Source organism: Tauraco erythrolophus, chromosome Z (assembly GCF_009769465.1).
Source record: "Tauraco erythrolophus isolate bTauEry1 chromosome Z, bTauEry1.pri, whole genome shotgun sequence".
In the NCBI taxonomy this organism is placed as follows: domain Eukaryota; kingdom Metazoa; phylum Chordata; class Aves; order Musophagiformes; family Musophagidae; genus Tauraco; species Tauraco erythrolophus.
In genome coordinates, this window is record NC_141496.1 from 55,214,759 (window position 1) to 55,232,052 (window position 17,294).

The following is a 17,294-nucleotide window of genomic DNA, read 5'->3' on the forward strand; positions in this document are numbered from 1 at the left end:
ACCTGCAAGGAACAGGGATATCTCCAACTAGATCAGGTTGCTCAGGGCCTTGTCCAACCTGGCCTTGAACGTCTCCAGGGATGGAGCATCCACCACCTCTCTGGGCAACCTGTTCCAGTGTTCTACCACTCTCATAGTAAAAAATTTTTTCCTAATATCCAACCTGAACCTACCTCCCTCTATTTTAAAACCATTACCCCTTGTCCTATCACAACTGGCCCTCCTGAACAGCCTCTCCCCATCTTTCCTGTAGGCCCCCTTGAGGTACTGGAAGACCGCTATAAGGTCACCCCGGAGCCTCCTCTTCTCCAGGCTGAACAGCCCCAACTCTTTCAGCCTGTCCTCATAGGAAAGGTGCTCCAGCCCTCTTATCATCTTCGTGGCCCTCCTCTGGACCCTCTCCAACTGGTCCATGTCCTTCTTATGTTGGGGACTCCAGAACTGGACGCAGTACTCCAAGTGAGGTCTCACGAGGGCAGAGTAGAGGGGGAGAATCACCTCCCTCGACCTGCTGGCCACGCTCCTCTTGATGCAGCCCAGGACGCGGTTGGCCTTCTGGGCCGCAAGAGCACATTGCCGGCTCATATTGAGCTTCTCGCCCACCAGTACTCCCAAGTCCTTCTCCTCAGGGCTGCTCTCGATCCATTCTCTGCCCAGTCTGTATTTGTGCCTGGGATTGCCACGACCCAGATGTAGGACCTTGCACTTGGCCTGGTTAAACTTCATGAGGTTGGTACGGGCCCACCTCTCCAGCCTGTTGAGGTCGCTCTGGATGGCATCCCTCCCTTCCAGCGTGTCGACGGCACCACACAGCTTGGTGTCATCGGCGAACTTGCTGAGGGTGCACTCCATGCCACTGTCCATGTCACCGACAAAGATGTTGAAGAGGGCCGGGCCCAACACGGACCCCTGAGGGACGCCACTCATGACCGGTCTCCACTTGGACATCGAGCCGTTGACCACTACTCTCTGAGTGCGGCCATTGAGCCAATTCCTTATCCACCGAGTGGTCCATCCATCAAATCCATGCCTCTCTAGTTTAGAGAGAAGAATGTCGTGCGGGACAGTGTCAAAAGCTTTGCACAAGTCCAGGTAGATGACATCCGTTGGTCGACCCTTGTCCACCGATGCTGTCACCCCATCGTAAAAGGCCACCAAGTTGGTCAGGCACGATCTGCCTTTGGTGAAGCCATGTTGGCTGTCACCCACCAATTGATTGGTGGCAAGATTCCCCCTTGCCACCTCTAACAGGCTAGAATAGCATCATCATGTGCATAGCTGAGAACAGGTCATACAGAATTCAAACAGGGATGCATTATCCTCTCCATTCAAACATTTTCTTTCATGGTAGCTTAGTCCTGAAGATCTTTCTGCTTGGAAGCTAGTATTGTTTCGTTCACCGTTCGTGTTGGAGGGGGTTCTATAAATATCACCCCAATTTAAACAATGACTAGTACTTTTAACTTCATGTTGTTTCCAGCATTTTCAGCTCAAAATGCATTATTTGTTTCTGAATTAATTAATGAAAAACCTCAGGGTAGCTATTAATTGACCTAGGATCATTTATTTAGTTCTTATTTAGCTTGTCTTGCATCTCTTTTAACATTTGCAGATTGTTCATGCACAGAGCATGGTAAATAGTTGTATCCCTTTGTAGCAGGGATTTTGATTGCATATAAGTAATCCACTTAATCTTCTTGTGGTCATTGGAATACTTTGGAAGTATTCTTAAATGTTTTATTTGTTTTACCATAAAACAAAACTTCAGTAAGAGCATACTTTATGTAGAGGTTGAATATGAGAAAAGGACATAAAATACTGTCTTTAAGGCTAAATTTAGATTGAATTCGCTGAGCCTCTGTGCATGACCTGGTATGCTCAGGAAAAGCAAAAGCATCATTTAAACAAAGGAAATTTAATTTGAAGAAAAGGGGCAGCTGGAGGCTTTTTTAAAAGATTAAATTAGAAGAGCAATAACCTTTATTCTTCTGGAAAAGAGAACTGAATGTTGAAATACATTTCTTCAGAATAAGTAGGAAAATATTTCTTCTCCATGACTGCTGTGGTGTGTAGCTGAATGGTGTAGATGTCACTGGAAAGCTTATTATAATGCATAGTTCACAGAAACTGTGTTTGTGAATGGTGCTATCAGTGAAAACTAGAAAACTGTTAGAAGACTTGGATTGGAAAATGAAATGAACAGTCACATATATGAGAAATTAATGCAAAGTATCCAGAGGATATTCCCAAATTAGGTACAAAAGCAATGGCTTTGTTCCTCTCTCTATGATAAAAAATTAGACCATCCTGAAAAATTTCAGAATATACTCTGGATGTCCCTTAAGTGCACTTGTGCTGTGACACTTCTAGGACTGTTCATATAACGTACTAGATTGTTCCTGTTTCTTTCCAGACCTTTTCAATAAAAGTATCAGGTCAGATTCTCTGTGGAAATATCTGTGATAGGAATTCCTAAGACTGAAGATGGCTAATGGCTTTTAAAATCTAAAAAGGCCATCGATGGATACATTCCTGATGGTATTCTGTCATGTGGTCTTCTATTATCTGGCTGCTCACTTCTCACCTAATAAGTGTTGCTAATACTGAATAATCAAGAATCGCCAAACCCTCATCATTTGGAAGGAGGAAAACTTTAAGTCAATGTTTTGGGGTGAAAGGAAAGATGACTCAGTAAAAGTGAGCATATTTCATGGGCTCTGTTTTTCAGTGCTCTAGTATTCTTACAGATGTTTACATTTTCCAAAGTTCTAACGCACTTGTCTAGAGGTAAGACATCTTAAAGGTTACACTGTGACTAAAATTAAACTGAAATAATTTCAGCGAATGACACTTCCTCATGATTAATGATGAAGGGAAGCTCTTACCAGTTTCCTCTCATCACTCATTAATTCGCAGGAAACTCCTTGCATCTTGAGAGCACTAATACATTAAACACGAAGTTCAACTAAGGTCCTAATTCAGAAACTATGTGAGTCAATGAGAGGCTTTCCTTGAAGGGATAACTTTAGTGAATTTTGGATCTTGTCCCAAGTGAGCAGGGACATACTCCTACATCTCTGCAAGCAGGAAGGTCTAGCACCAAAGACAAGAATACTGGAAGTCTGCTAAAGATGATCCTTAAGGCAGGGATGACATCATTGTGATGATCTGTATAGATCATAGAAAGTGATACACAGAAAAACACTGTTTAAGTCCCAGGAAATTTACAGGGTAGCAAGCAGTAATCTAAACTTGCAGTTGTACCCTTTTGCTCACACAAACTGTGTCCATAACTGGTAACTCTGTGCCAGGATGAGTTAGTGTCTGGTCTTAGATGGAGCAGATGAACAGAGAATTAGAGATAGGATCTTTAATCCCATTATAGAGATGGATGACTGTCTAATAGAAGGATTAAATGACTTGCCCTGGGATGCGTAGGAATGATAAAGCCATGAATTTAATCCTCTTTTCCACATTCCACTATGGTGTCCTATCCAGAACATAGTATTGTCTCTGAAAAGTTACTTTCTGAGCTAATTATAATGTATTGTGAAATTCATTTGATACTGGACAGAATATGCTCTATCGTGTATATTGTTTCCTTTTTTTCCTACTGGTTGTGCAGGTTGCAAGGTAACTGCTTTTTAAATGTCTAAATCGCCAAAATGGTGTAAAATAATTGCAAATATTGTATGAATTAATAGAGTCATTCCTCCTCTCTAACAAAGTTTATTTAAGTTACTGTTGGAGTGAAAAATACTTATGAGACAGTTAAATATAAGATACTGAAACACAGAATATCCTGAGTTGGAAGAGACCCACAAGGATCATTGAGTCCAACTCCTGACAGGGCAACCAAAATACAAATCATCTCCTTCTTGAACACCAACAGGCTTTGGATCATGACCACTTCCCTGGGGAGTTTCTTCCAATGCTTGACCACCCTCTCAAAAGTCCTTTGAAGATCTTTTTTCTAATACTCAGTCAGATCTTTTCCTGACATTAGGCCGTTCCTTTGCATCCTATCACTAGCCATCAGAGAAAAGAGACCAGCACCTCCCTCTCCACTCCCTGAGTACCAAAAAATCGTCTGTCTTCAATGTGCTTCAGGAATTTCCTGGACTTCTTTGTGTCTGCTGTATGACAGTCACAGTTAACATCTGGGAAGTTGAAGTCACCATAAGGACAAGGTCAACTGATCTGGAGATTTCATAGAATCATAGAATGGCATAGGCTGGAAGGGACCTTAGAGATCATCTAATCCAACCTCCCTGTCATAGGCAGGGACACCTCTCAACTAGACCACGCTACTCAAGGCTCTGTTCAACCTGGCCTTGAAAACCTCCAGGGAGGGGGCATCCACAGCCTCTCTGGGCAATCTATTCCAAAGTCTTACCACCCTCATACTGAAGAATTTCTTCCTAAGATCTAATCTAAATCTGTTCTCCTTCAACTTAAACTCATTTCCCCTTGTCTTGTCAGTGGACACTCTTGTAAAAAGTCCCTCTCCAGCCTTCCTGTAAGTTCCCTTCAGGTATTGGAAGGCAGCTATTAGGTCCCCCGAAGTCTTCTCTTTTCAGGGCTGAACAATCCCAGCTCCCGCAGCCCCTGGATCATCTTTGTGGCCCTCCTCTGAACATGCTGCAACAGATCTATGTCTCTCTTATGGTGTGGACAGCAGAACTGGACGCAGTATTTGAGGTGGGGTCTCACAAGAGCAGAGTAGAGGGGGAGAATCACCTCTCTTGACCTGCTGACCACGCTTCTCTTGATACATCCCAGGATGCAGTTGGCCTTCTGGGCTGCATGAGCGCACTGCCGGCTCATGTTGAGCTTCTCATCTATAAACACCCCCAAATCCTTCTCTTCAGGGCTACTCTCAACCCACTCTGTGACCAGTTTGTATTTGTGCCTCGGATTGGCCCGACCCAGCTGAAGGACCTTGCATTTTGACTTGTTGAAGCTCATGCAGTTTGCACTGGCCCATTTCTCAAGCCTATCAAGGTCCCTCTGCATGGCATCTCTTCCCTCAAGTGAGTCCACGGCACCAAACAACTTGCTTGGTGTCATCAGCAAACTTTCTGAGGGTGCACTCAATGCCGTCATCCATGTCGCTGACAAAGATGTTGAACAGCACTGGACCCAGAACAGACCCCTGAGGAACACCGCTTGACAATGGTCTCCATGTTGACATTGTGCCATTGACCACAACTCTTTGAGTGCGACCATCCAGCCAGTTCTTTATCCACTGAGTGGATTTCCCTTAATTCTTTCTAGAATAATATGTTGGTGCCATCATCCCGGCTGGGTGATCTATAGGAGACTCCCACAATGTCTGCTCTATTAGCTTTTCCCCTAATCCTTCCCCAAAGACTCTCAACCATGTCGCCCTGACTGCCAGCACTGTACAACCCCTCCTTTACACACAGCACTACCCCTCTACCTCACCTGCCCTGCCTATCTCACCTGAAGAGCTTATAACTGTCTATTACAGGGCTCTTCTCACCAAGTCTCACTTAGGGCAATGTTGTCGTAGCTTTGGGACTAAGCAAAAGCTTCCAGTACTGCAGACATTAGTGTACAAACATTTGAAATGTGTTCCACTGTATTTGGAACACTGTGGAGCAGAGTGAAAGCCCTCACTAGAACGCCATCACTCAAACCTCCTCGTGGTGTCTCAGAGCTTATCACCAGTAACCATGTCCAGTCTCGCACTTCTGCAGTCACCTTCCAGAGCAATGGCCATGGCCTGGGCTTCTGCAGGAGAGCAGCCAGTGCCCTCTGGCACGTGGAGGACTGCTACACTGCAGTGCAATGCTTCAAGCAGCAGACCACAGCGTGGGCCACTGCACTGAAGGTTCATGTTGTAGATACAGCTGCGACCTTGGTCCTTGGGAAGAAAAGCCGGCCTGAGAAGGCAGGCCAGCCCCTCTGTTGGCTGCCACCTTGCATCAGACTGCAAAGATGGTGTCAGGCTCATGTTCGTGGGGTCTCACCCTTGTCCCCATTGCACAAGCCCATCGCGAGTGCTCGAGGACAGAGAAGTCATGGAGAGATCTCCTTCTTGTTTCCCTCTCTGCTGCTCCGCAAGCTGCGAAAGGGCCAGGAGGGGAGTGTCTCAGGGCAGAGCTGGAAGTGTGGAGCAGAAAGGGGGACAGGTATGTGATGGGGAGCAGGGCTTTGCCCACACCTCCAGTGCACCATGCAAGTGCCTAAGCAAACCTGCATGGGATGGAATGTGGGCGTGTGGAGCACCAGGTGCTGGAGGCAGCTCTTAGTGAATCCCTGATGCTGAGCTTGAGTGGCCAGGAGACAGCAGCTGAACACACCTTGTGCTCCAGCTGCTGAGACACTTTGACCAGGCTAGATTTGGGCAACCAACCAACTCTCCTGGCTCGGCCAGGGCACTGCCAGGCCCATGGGCATGAGCATACATGCCATTGCTGACAGCACAGCTGCGGGACAAGGTTCCCAGCTGAGACCAGCACAGACATGACACAAATGCAGATCCAGGGGAAAACTGCACTTTTACTGCATGTAGGGACAGCTGGAAAGTGGCAGCTCCCAGAGATCCATGGCATCTGTGATGTCTTTGTGCTGCAAGAGCAGCAGGCAGGCATGTACCCCTGGAGATCAGTCAGTCTGCCCCAGGGTGAAAATTCCTTCCTGAACACAGAGCTGGCAATCAGCTATTCCCTGAGCATGTGAGCAAGACCTGCCTCCTGGCTTGCCCTGCGGGGTGGTAACATCTGCCAGGGAACCACTGCTGCCCGACCCCTTTCCTCCCACAACCCGGATCCATCTCGGGGGCTTCCAAGAGCGACAAAAAGCCCCCGGCCAGGTCGACCTTGGCGGCGAGAATCCTTCCCGTGCCTGGCAGGACACCAATGGGTGCTCCAAAGCACAGGGAAGGTGCTGGCTCCGATACCCCTTGCAACATCTTTGCAGCTCATTCCTTAGTGCCGCTGCCACTGGCTCCGCAGGGGATGAGGAGGGAGAGCTCTGCAGTGCTCCTCAAGCACTGAGAACACACTCCCATGGTCTTGGCAGGCTACTGAGCCCATCTTTGCCACTTCCATCCAGCTGAAAAGACTCACAGCTCTGGACATCTCCAGGTGTTTGTGGCACTTCTCCCCAGGAGCTTGTCTCCATTCCCTGAAAGAAGGATGAAGCAGGACTTCCATCCAGCAGATGCAGCTTTGACTGTGACCCTGCCAAGAGCAGGGACTGTGGCAGAGAACCTCCAGCAGCCTCGTCCAGCCTTGGAGTCTTTCCCCCCTCAGCCCCTCCAGTTAATCCCACCGGCCCCTCAAAGAGGTCCTCTCCCATGCTGTGGGGTGGTGCAGCTCCCGGTGTCACCACCGCAGGACCAAGAGTCAGGTCACAGCCTGGCCCTGGCCAGGCACTTCTCCTGCTGCACCACAAGCAGCTGGACAGGTCGTTAGCTGAGGGCAATGTTGCCGGAGCTCTCAGCCTGGAGGAGTCCAGCAGAGCCCTCCCCTGCTGGACCTGGGAAGATCCCCTTCAGCACAGGGCTTGGGCACCCCTTCTGCAAGCCACGCTCTCTCCTCAGGGCTTGTGTGAGCAGAGAACAACGTCCAAAGACTTGCCATGACCATGAGTCCTTGCAGTCATCTGCTTTGCTCGTCTTGTTCAAAATGTGTATCAGGTGGACCAGGAAGCGTAGGAAATACCTGGTCTAGCCTCGCCAGTGCCTGCCTGTCCCAGGGAAAGAAAATACTCCCTGACCCCAGACCAAGGGCACCCGTGGGGTCTTGGTGCTGCAAGAGCAGTGGGCAGGCACTTACCCAAAATGGCCCAGAGGTCTGTTCCTGTTTCTATGTTACTATTATATAATCCATGGATTTAATAGCCAGGTTCACAATGTGAATTCACTTCCTCCTACCATGTTGAATAGTCTTCAGATTAGACCTGTAAAGAAGCATTCCACATGTACATTACCTAACAAGAAGGAAATAATTGTAGTTTGGTCCTCAGGTTTATGATACACCATGTCTGAATCACTCAGGAAAAGGTACATTCAAGAAAGATTTTTTTATCAACACTAGTATTTTAAAATGAAATATAAAGGTTATTGTATAAAAAGCAGACAGTTAAGAGAAAATTGTCATAACAGATATCTTTAATTTACTACTTTAGATCATACTGCAGTCTAAAAATATTGTGAAATTTGGACTGGATTTGGCATCCTTAGCCAAAAGCTTTGTTAAGATTATTAATATGATATTTTACAGTATGTAACAGTAATTTCTCAGTGTAAGATTTTGAAGAGCAGGATGAAGGTACTGCGTAGTTTGCTAGACTGAGCAAACCATTGCATTACATTACTGCAGCCCCATTGATTCTGACAAGGTTGGGGTGAATTTGGGGTCAGGATTTAAAGATGAGTTCATGGTAAGTGCTAAAGCAGTAACAGATGCTAAAGCTGAATTATTTTAAAGATAATTTAAAATAAGCTGTTCTTTTTGCCTTTACACGTGTGTACGTCTAAGCTCCTAGCTTTGCTTGGATGAAATTATGAAATGCATATTTTGCCCTGAGGTCACGCAACTACTTTAATAGTATTATTTTTTCATGCTGGGAACATTTTTTTTTCTGTCGGGATCTTATGAGGTTCGTTATTAATCTCTTTCAAAGCCTTCTGGCGTCACAACAGTGGAGTAGAGGGAGAGAATCACCTCCCTTGTCCTGCTGGTCGTGCTTCTTTTTTATGCAGCCCAGGATCTGGTCGTCTTTCTGGGCTGCAAGTGCCTTCACAACCAGCTCATGTCCAATCTTTTGTGCACCAGTAGTACCCGCAAGTCCTCCTCCACAGGGCTGCTCTCAATCCCTTCATCCCCCAGTCTGTCTTGATACTGGTGATTGTCTTGACCTAGGTGCAGGACCTTGCACTTGGCCTTGTTGATCTTCATGAGGCTGACATGGGCCCGCTCCTTAAGCCTGTTGAGGTATCTCTGGATGGCATCCTTCCCTCAACCAGATCAACTGTGCTACTCAGCTTGGTGTCATCCACAGGTTTGCGGAGGGTGCACTCTATCATAGAATCATAGAAACATAGAATGCCATAGGCTGGAAGGGACCTTAGAGATCATCTAATCCAACCTCCCTGTCATGGGCAGGGACGCCTCTCAACTAGACCACGCTACTCAAGGCTCTGTCCAACCTGGCCTTGAACACCTCCAGGGAGGGGGCATCCACAGCCTCTCTGGGCAATCTATTCCAAAGTCTTACCACCCTCGTACTGAAGAATTTCTTCCTAAGATCTAATCTAAATCTGTTCTCCTTCAACTTAAACCCATTTCCCCTTGTCCTGTCAGTGGACACTCTTGTAAAAAGTCCCTCCCCAGCCTTCCTGTAAGTTCCCTTCAGGTATTGGAAGGCAGCTATTAGGTCCCCCTGAAGTCTTCTCTTTTTAAGGCTGAACAATCCCAGCTCCCGCAACCTGTCCTCGTAGCAGAGGTGCTCCAGCCCCTGGATCATCTTTGTGGCCCTCCTCTGAACACGCTGCAACAGATCTATGTTTCTCTTATGGTGTGGACAGCAGAACTGGACGCAGTATTTGAGGTGGGGTCTCACAAGAGCAGAGTAGAGGGGGAGAATCACCTCTCTTGACCACGCTTCTCTTGATAGGCTTTCTTGGCCTATCTGGGCTGCATGAGCGCACTGCCGGCTCATGTTGAGCTTCTCATCTATAAAAACCCCCAAATCCTTCTCTTCAGGGCTACTCTCAACCCACTCTGTGACCAGTTTGTATCTGTGCCTAGGATTGGTCCGACCCAGCTGAAGGACCTTGCATTTTGACTTGTTGAAGCTCATGCAGTTTGCACTGGCCCATTTCTCAAGCCTATCAAGGTCCCTCTGCATGGCATCTCTTCCCTCAAGTGAGTCCACGGCACCACACAACTTGCTTGGTGTCATCAGCAAACTTTCTGAGGGTGCACTCAATGCCGTCATCCATGTCGCTGACAAAGATGTTGAACAGCACTGGACCCAGAACAGACCCCTGAGGAACACCACTTGACACAGGTCTCCATGTTGACATCGCATCATTGACCACAACACTTTGAGTGCGACCATCCAGCCAGTTCTTTATCCACTGAGTGGCCCATCTGTCAAATCCGTGTCTCTCCATTTTAGAGACAAGGATGTCGTGTGGGACAGTGTCAAACGCCTTGCACAAGTCCAGGAAAACGACATCCATTGCTTTACCTATGTCAACCAGCGCTGTAGCTTTGTCGTAGAAGGCCACTAAATTAGTCAGGCACGACTTTCCCCTAGTGAAGCCATGTTGGCTGTCACCAACCACTTGGTTATTTTTCATGTGCCTCAGTACAGCTACCAGGAGAATCTGTTCCATGATTTTACCTGGCACAGATGAAAGGCTGACTGGTCCGTAGTTTCCCGTGTTGTCCTTGGTCCCTTTTTTAAAAATGGGAGTTGTGTTTGCCCTTTTCCAATCTGTAGGAACCTCACCAGACTGCCAGGACCTCTCAAATATGATGGCTAGTGGCCTAGCAACTTCAGCCACCAGTTCCTTCAGGACCCGTGGATGTATCTCATCAGGTCCCATGGACTTGTGCACCTTCAGGTTCTCTAGGTGTTCCCGGACCTGATCTACTCCTACCCTGGGTGGTTCTTCACTCTCCCAGACCCAGCCAACATCCTCTGTGATTTGGGTGGTGTGGTTCGAGTGGTTGCCAGTGAAGACTGAGGCAAAAAGTTGCTGAAAATTTCAGCCTTCTCCATGTCCTCAGCAACCAGGTCACCTGTATCTTTCCAGAGAGGCCCCACCCCACATTCTCTCTCATTTTTCTTTTTTCTCTCACATACCTATGAAATCCTTTTCTGTTATTTCTAATATCTCTGGCCAGATTTGACTCTGTCAGGGCCTTAGCTTTTCTAACCTGGTCTCTGAGTACACGAGCAACTTCCTTGTACTCATCCCAGGTTACCAGTCCCTGCTTCCATGCTTTGTGTAATCTCCTTTTATATTTGATTTTAGCCAGGAGTTCTTTGTTTATCCATATAAGTCTCCTGGTGTTTTTGCCAGATTTCTTCCTTTTAGGGATGCAATGCCTTTGAACTTGGAGGAGATGATCCTTGAAAGTCAACCAGCAATCCTGGGCTCCCAGTCCTTCCAAGGCTTTATCCCATGGCACACTACCAAGGAGGTTCCTGAAGTGGTGAAAGTCAGCTCTTCTGAAATCGAGGGTTTCAAGCTTGCTGAGCTTCCCCCTCTTAGCTGCCCTTAGGATCTCAAACTCCACCATCTCATGGGCACTGCAGCCAAGGCTACCCACAAGTTCAACATTACCTACCAGCCCTTCCCTATTGACGAGAACGAGGTCTAACATGGCACCTCTCCTCGTTGGTTCCTCTATCACTTGGATAAGGAAGTTATCATTAATGCATTCCAGGAATCCCCTGCATTGCTTGTTTCCCGCCGTGTTGTTATTCCAACTGATACCAGGGTGGTTAAAATCCTCTAAGGGGACCAGGGCTTGTGAACGAGCAGCAACTCCTATCTGCCTATGTCGGGCCTCATCCACTTGGTCCTCCTGATTGAGTGGTCTGTAGCACACTCCCACTGTAAAGTCTCCTACCCTTCCTTTCACCCTGGCCCACAGGCACTCGGTTCTATCATCATCACTTGCCAGGTGGAGCTCCATGCATTCTAGCTGTTCGTTGACATAGGGGGCAACATCCCCTCCTCGTCTCCCCTGCCTGTCCTTCCTGAACAGTTTATACCCCTCTAGTCCAACACACCAATCGCAGGAGTCATTCCACCATGTCTCTGTGATGCCAATCAGGTCATAGCACTGCAGGCTTACAAGCATCTCCAGCCCCTCTTGTTTATTGACCAAGCTGCGGGCATTCGTATAGAGGCATTTGAGTTGGGTCCCTGAGGAGGTACCTGGAGCCCCGTGATGATGCTCAGATGTTTCCACAGTAACCAACCCCTCAACAACCCCTGTGCTCCGTCCACAACCTGGCATGACACCTTGATCCCTTGCTAATTCACAAGACTGCATAATCTTGCTAGTGCATTCCTCCCCCGCAAGCACTGGCATACTGCATTCCGGCTCCCTTCCAGTGATCCCGATTTCACCCCACCCGCTTTCATACCTAGTTTAAAGCTCTGTCTATGAGCCCTGCCAACTCCCTTCCCAAAACCCTTCTCCCTCTGTGGGACAGGCATTGCTGGGTGGAGGGCAACCAAGAGGTTGCCCACTGTCTATGTCATCAATAAAGATACTGAACAGTACTTATCCCGATACAGACCCCTGAGGGGCACCACTTTTTACTGATCTCTATTTGGAGATGCTGCTGTTAACTGCAACTCTTTAGATGTGTCCTTTCAGACAATTCCTCATCCATTGACTAGTCCGTCCATCAAACACATATCCCTCCAAATTAGTAACAAGCATGTTTTGTAGGACTGTGTCAAAGGCCTTACAGAAGTTGAGGTAGATGACATCAGCTAGACTTCCCTTATCCTTATTGTTCTGCATTTTAAAAATATTCATGAGGTATGAATGCATTAAGTCTTTTGAATATCTCTTACTAACTTTTCTTGGACGTTTAATGATAAAAAAAACAGTTCCAGTTTAATGAAATTAATAATTTTGGAAAAAAGCATTGTCAATCAGTTCTCAAGAAATACATTTTCTAAAGCAGTGGAACCATGCTTCTGTTCTTTTATTTGTTGCAGATGCCATAAAGCAAGAAAGCACAGTCTTGTCTTCAGGTCTGCTTGAGGCTGGAAATGAACACAGATCTTTGCTTAAAAGTACCCTATATGGCTTGTGTGTATGATAGTGTTTTTCAATAGGCCTTACATAAATTATTGCATCTGGAAGTACATTACAATGTAACACACAATTTGCATTCAGCAACGAACCTTCACCAAGTGCTGTCACACTACTAGATGTATTGTGAAAACAAGAAGCAATTCAACAATATGCATGAACACTACAAAACAATTTGAGATGTGAAATCAGTACCTTCCTGATTAGCACTGCAGAGACAATTTTAGTTAACCATAAAGTTTGCGATGCAAATGACATAATAGTAAGTAGTATATTATAAATGACATAATAATAAGTAGTATATTATAACTATATATATTTTTAGATTTGTTTAAGAAAAAAAATCATAGGTGTTTGGAAAATATTTTTATATTTTCAGCAAAGTAGCATTTGGCTAGAAATTCTCTTTTAGCTCTATGGATTTCATGAAAGGTTCCCAAATACTATTAATGACTATTAATGGGCTTTGTTTGATTTTCTACGTTATTCTAAGACATAACACAATATAATATTAAAAAAAATTTATACTATCACCCACGTTAAATGTTGCATTATAGCACTAGTTATAGAGAAGGGAGAGATTCATAGATTTCTAGTTTGGAAAAGACCTTAGAGATCATCGAGTCCAACCATCCCTAATCCCCATTAAACCATATCCTCAAGTAGATCATCCATCATCAAGTAGAATACCACGTAATGAATAAACATTAATATGTCATCTTGTATTTGCATTTTCTGACATGTTAAAAAATATCTGGCAATATGATCCTGCCTCAGGCTGAAAACGGTTCTGTGTGGGCCACTGGAAGCTGTGCACTATGTGAGTTTTCAGCATTACAGTTCAAACTTGGGGAGAAAAAAGTATTTTGTCTAGCTTGCCTCATCCATTGAGCTTTTTTATATTTCTACATGGAGTGTAGTCTACAAGTCCCTTATGTGCACATTAATTTCACCACCATCCCCAGAAGTTTTGCACATCTTCCCTCGCTGGTAAGGCAGTCAACGGCTTTCACTCCATTGAGGGACATAGAGTGAAATCTCCCATGAGATACCCATGGAGGAAAATTGATTTTGTTCCTGACCTTGCTTTTGGAGCTCAACACATTCATGTTCAATGAAGCCAGTCTATAAGAACACAGAAACCAGAAGCCTGACTCAGTTGCCCACTTTGACATCTCTCAAAGACTCCTTGCTGTCTTGGTGCAGATTAGAAGTGAGGAAGTGCAACAGAATATACAGCAATGAAGCAACTGTGTTCTTTTTAACAAGCTACATCACTTTTAAAATTTTTGTGCAGTGTGTAAACATGAAATGCGGAAAAGGCCAAATTATTTGCTGCATTGCACAATCAGCTTTTTATCAAGTATCAGTACAGTTGTTCAAAGTCAGCTGCAAATTAGTTTGTACACTGGATGCAAGCATATGTTTCTTCTATGCCACTAGAAAGTTCACCAGCCTGACAGAGCCAGAGGTGCTACCTGTATTTAAAGTGGTTATCAAAAACAATTGCAGACAAGACACAATGTGGACACAGAATTTTTTTTTTTCCTAGTGTTGTTAAAAAATGATCCAACTTTGATTTTTCAGGAAGGTGGAGTATTTTGGAAGAAATCGTAGCTGACCTTCATGAGCTAGCAGCTATAAATTCTGCTGAGGTAAATGTTCCATGTATAGTCTTCTGCTTTGATTCTTCCTGGAGTTACGCTCAGTAATGTTCTCTGTGAAAAGCTTCTCAGCTGTCCTTAGGATTTCTGACAATGGAATACAATACTTCTCAGAGGGAAATAAAGGAGCTTATCTTTACTTTTTTACACTGTTTTTAATATTATTTCTGATATTTTCATCAGCAAGTTTGCAGATGACACCAAGTTGTGTGGTGTTGTGGACACGCTGGAGGGAAGGGATGCTGTACAGAGGGATCTTGACAGGCTGGAGAGGTGGGCCTGTGAGAACCTCATGAAGTTCAACAAGGCCAAGTGCAAGGTCCTGCACGTGGGTCAGGGCAATCCCAAGCACAAGTACAGGCGGGGCGGAGAATGGATTGAGAGCAGCCCTGAGGAAAAGGACTTGGGAGTGCTGGTGGATGAGAAGCTCAACATGAGCCGGCAATGTGCGCTGGCAGCTCAGAAAAGCCAGCCATATCCTGGGCTGTATCAAAAGAAGCGTGGCCAGCAGGTCGAGGGAAGTGATTCTGCCCCTCTACTCAGCTCTCGTGAGACCCCACCTGGAATACTGCGTTCAGCTCTGGAGTCCCCAACATAAGAAGGACGTGGAGCTATTGGAGCAAGTCCAGAGGAGGGCCACGAAGAAGATCAGAGGGCTGGAGCACCTCTGCTATGAAGACAGGCTGAGAGAGTTGGGTCTGTTCAGCTTGGAGAAGAGAAGGCTCCAGGGTGATCTTACAGCAGCTTTCCAGTACCTTAAGGGGGCCTACAGGAAAGCTGGAGAGGGACTTTTTCCAAGGGTGTGTAGTGATAGGACAAGGGGCAATGGATTTAAACTGAAAGAGGGCAGATTTAGGATGGATATAAGAAAGAAATTTTTCACTCAGAGTGGTGAGGCAGTGGAACAGGTTGCCCAGAGAAGTTGTGGATGCCCCATCCCTGGCAGTGTTCAAGGCCAGGTTGGATGAGGCTTTGGGCAACCTGGTGTAGTGGAGGGTTTCCCTGCCCATGGCAGGGGGTTTGGAACTAGATGATCTTTGAGGTCCCTTCCAACCCTAACCATTCTATGATTCTATGATTCTATGATTCTATGATTCTGTATTAGTTATTAGAATTTCATCATCCTTTCAGTCTTCAAGAAATCCTACAGGAAACTGAAACAAAAGAATATAAACACACAGCTCTTTATTTTCAATTGTAAAATATGCATCTACAGTATCATGTCTCTTAATGTCTGTCAGATATGTCATTTCCCATATAATTAATATAAAATTGAAATAGATTTTTAGTATAAGATTAGTTTTTACAAATATTGTATTATCAACTTCTGAATTTACGAACTACATCTGTATTGTTGTCATGGTTGAGCCCAGCTGGCAACTAAACGCCACACGGTCGCTTGCTCACCCTCCCCCACCCCCAGGGGATGGGGAAGAGAATTAAAGGGGAAAAGGGAAAGAGACCCATGGGTTGAGATAAGAACAATTTAATACTGCTAATAATACATGAATATATACACATATATAATTATAATAATATGTACAAACAAGTGATGCACACTGTAATTGCTCACCACCCGGTGACCAAGACTCGTCCTGTCCCGGACTAACTATCCTGGACTCTGCAATCTCAGATGAGTGAGAGACCTGAAAAGAGGGGGGGGGGGGAGAGAGAGAGAGAGAGAGAGTGCTCCGAGAGTCTGAGAATGAGAGCACCCAAAACAGCAAGAGCCCTTCTTCCTGGCCAGCCCTCATCTATATACTGGGCATGACGCTGCATGATATGGAATACTCCATTGGCCAATTTGGCCCTCAATCCTAAGTCTTAAGTTCAAATCATAAGGGGAGTTGTGGACCCTTTGTCCCGGCTATGCTCCTCCCTATCGTGTTGTGCTCCTGCACATTGGCAAAACATGAGAAGCTGAAAAGTCCTTGATGTCTCAGTGCCAACTACAAACATCAGTGTGCTGTCAACATTCTTCTCGTAACGAGTCCCAGACTAAAACCAAAACACGGAGCACTTCTACCTGCTTAAAAGAACTAACTCTATCCCAGCTCAAACCTGGACAAGCATCTATACACACAAAACCTGGTGTATGTCAATGTTCAGTTGATTTAATCCTATTGATAGTGTAGGACTTCATAAAGGATCTGCATATATCTGGTTTTATGTTCGGGCTGGACTGTGAGAGAGGGAATGTAAACAAACATTTCCATGTAGTTTTAAAATGGAAATAAGAGTTGTACCTCTCAAGTAACAGAAAAAACTAAGCAACCTTCATAACACATGTTATGGCCTGCACATAGTTTGAACAATATTGTTACAATTGTTACCAGAGTAAGTGGCTTTCTTCACTGGTCAGAACACTAATTTTCTTTTCTAAATACCTATTTATAGGAATTGCAACAGTTGCTGACTCCAGTGGCCAGTCTTCACCTGATCTTTCATTTCAGTAAACCAGAATTACTGTTTTCTAGACCAACAGTAGCACTCAGCAGAATGAAAAAAGGATGTATTTGAGGGATAATTAGGTTTAAATTAACTAATTTAATCTTACTTCATTATACCATGCCCCTTTAAGGCAATATTATTAATTAAAAAAACTCTAATAAATAAATTTACACCTCATGTGAGCCATTCTGAGATTTTTTTTTGAACATGCTCTCTAATGCATAAAGTGACACTGAACCATACGGCAAATGGCTTCTGCTAAACAGATACTTAATGAGAAAAATAAAATCCAGGTAAACTGCTTAGATGAAATGCGTGGTCTAAAATGACAAAATGTTTCTGTAGGTAT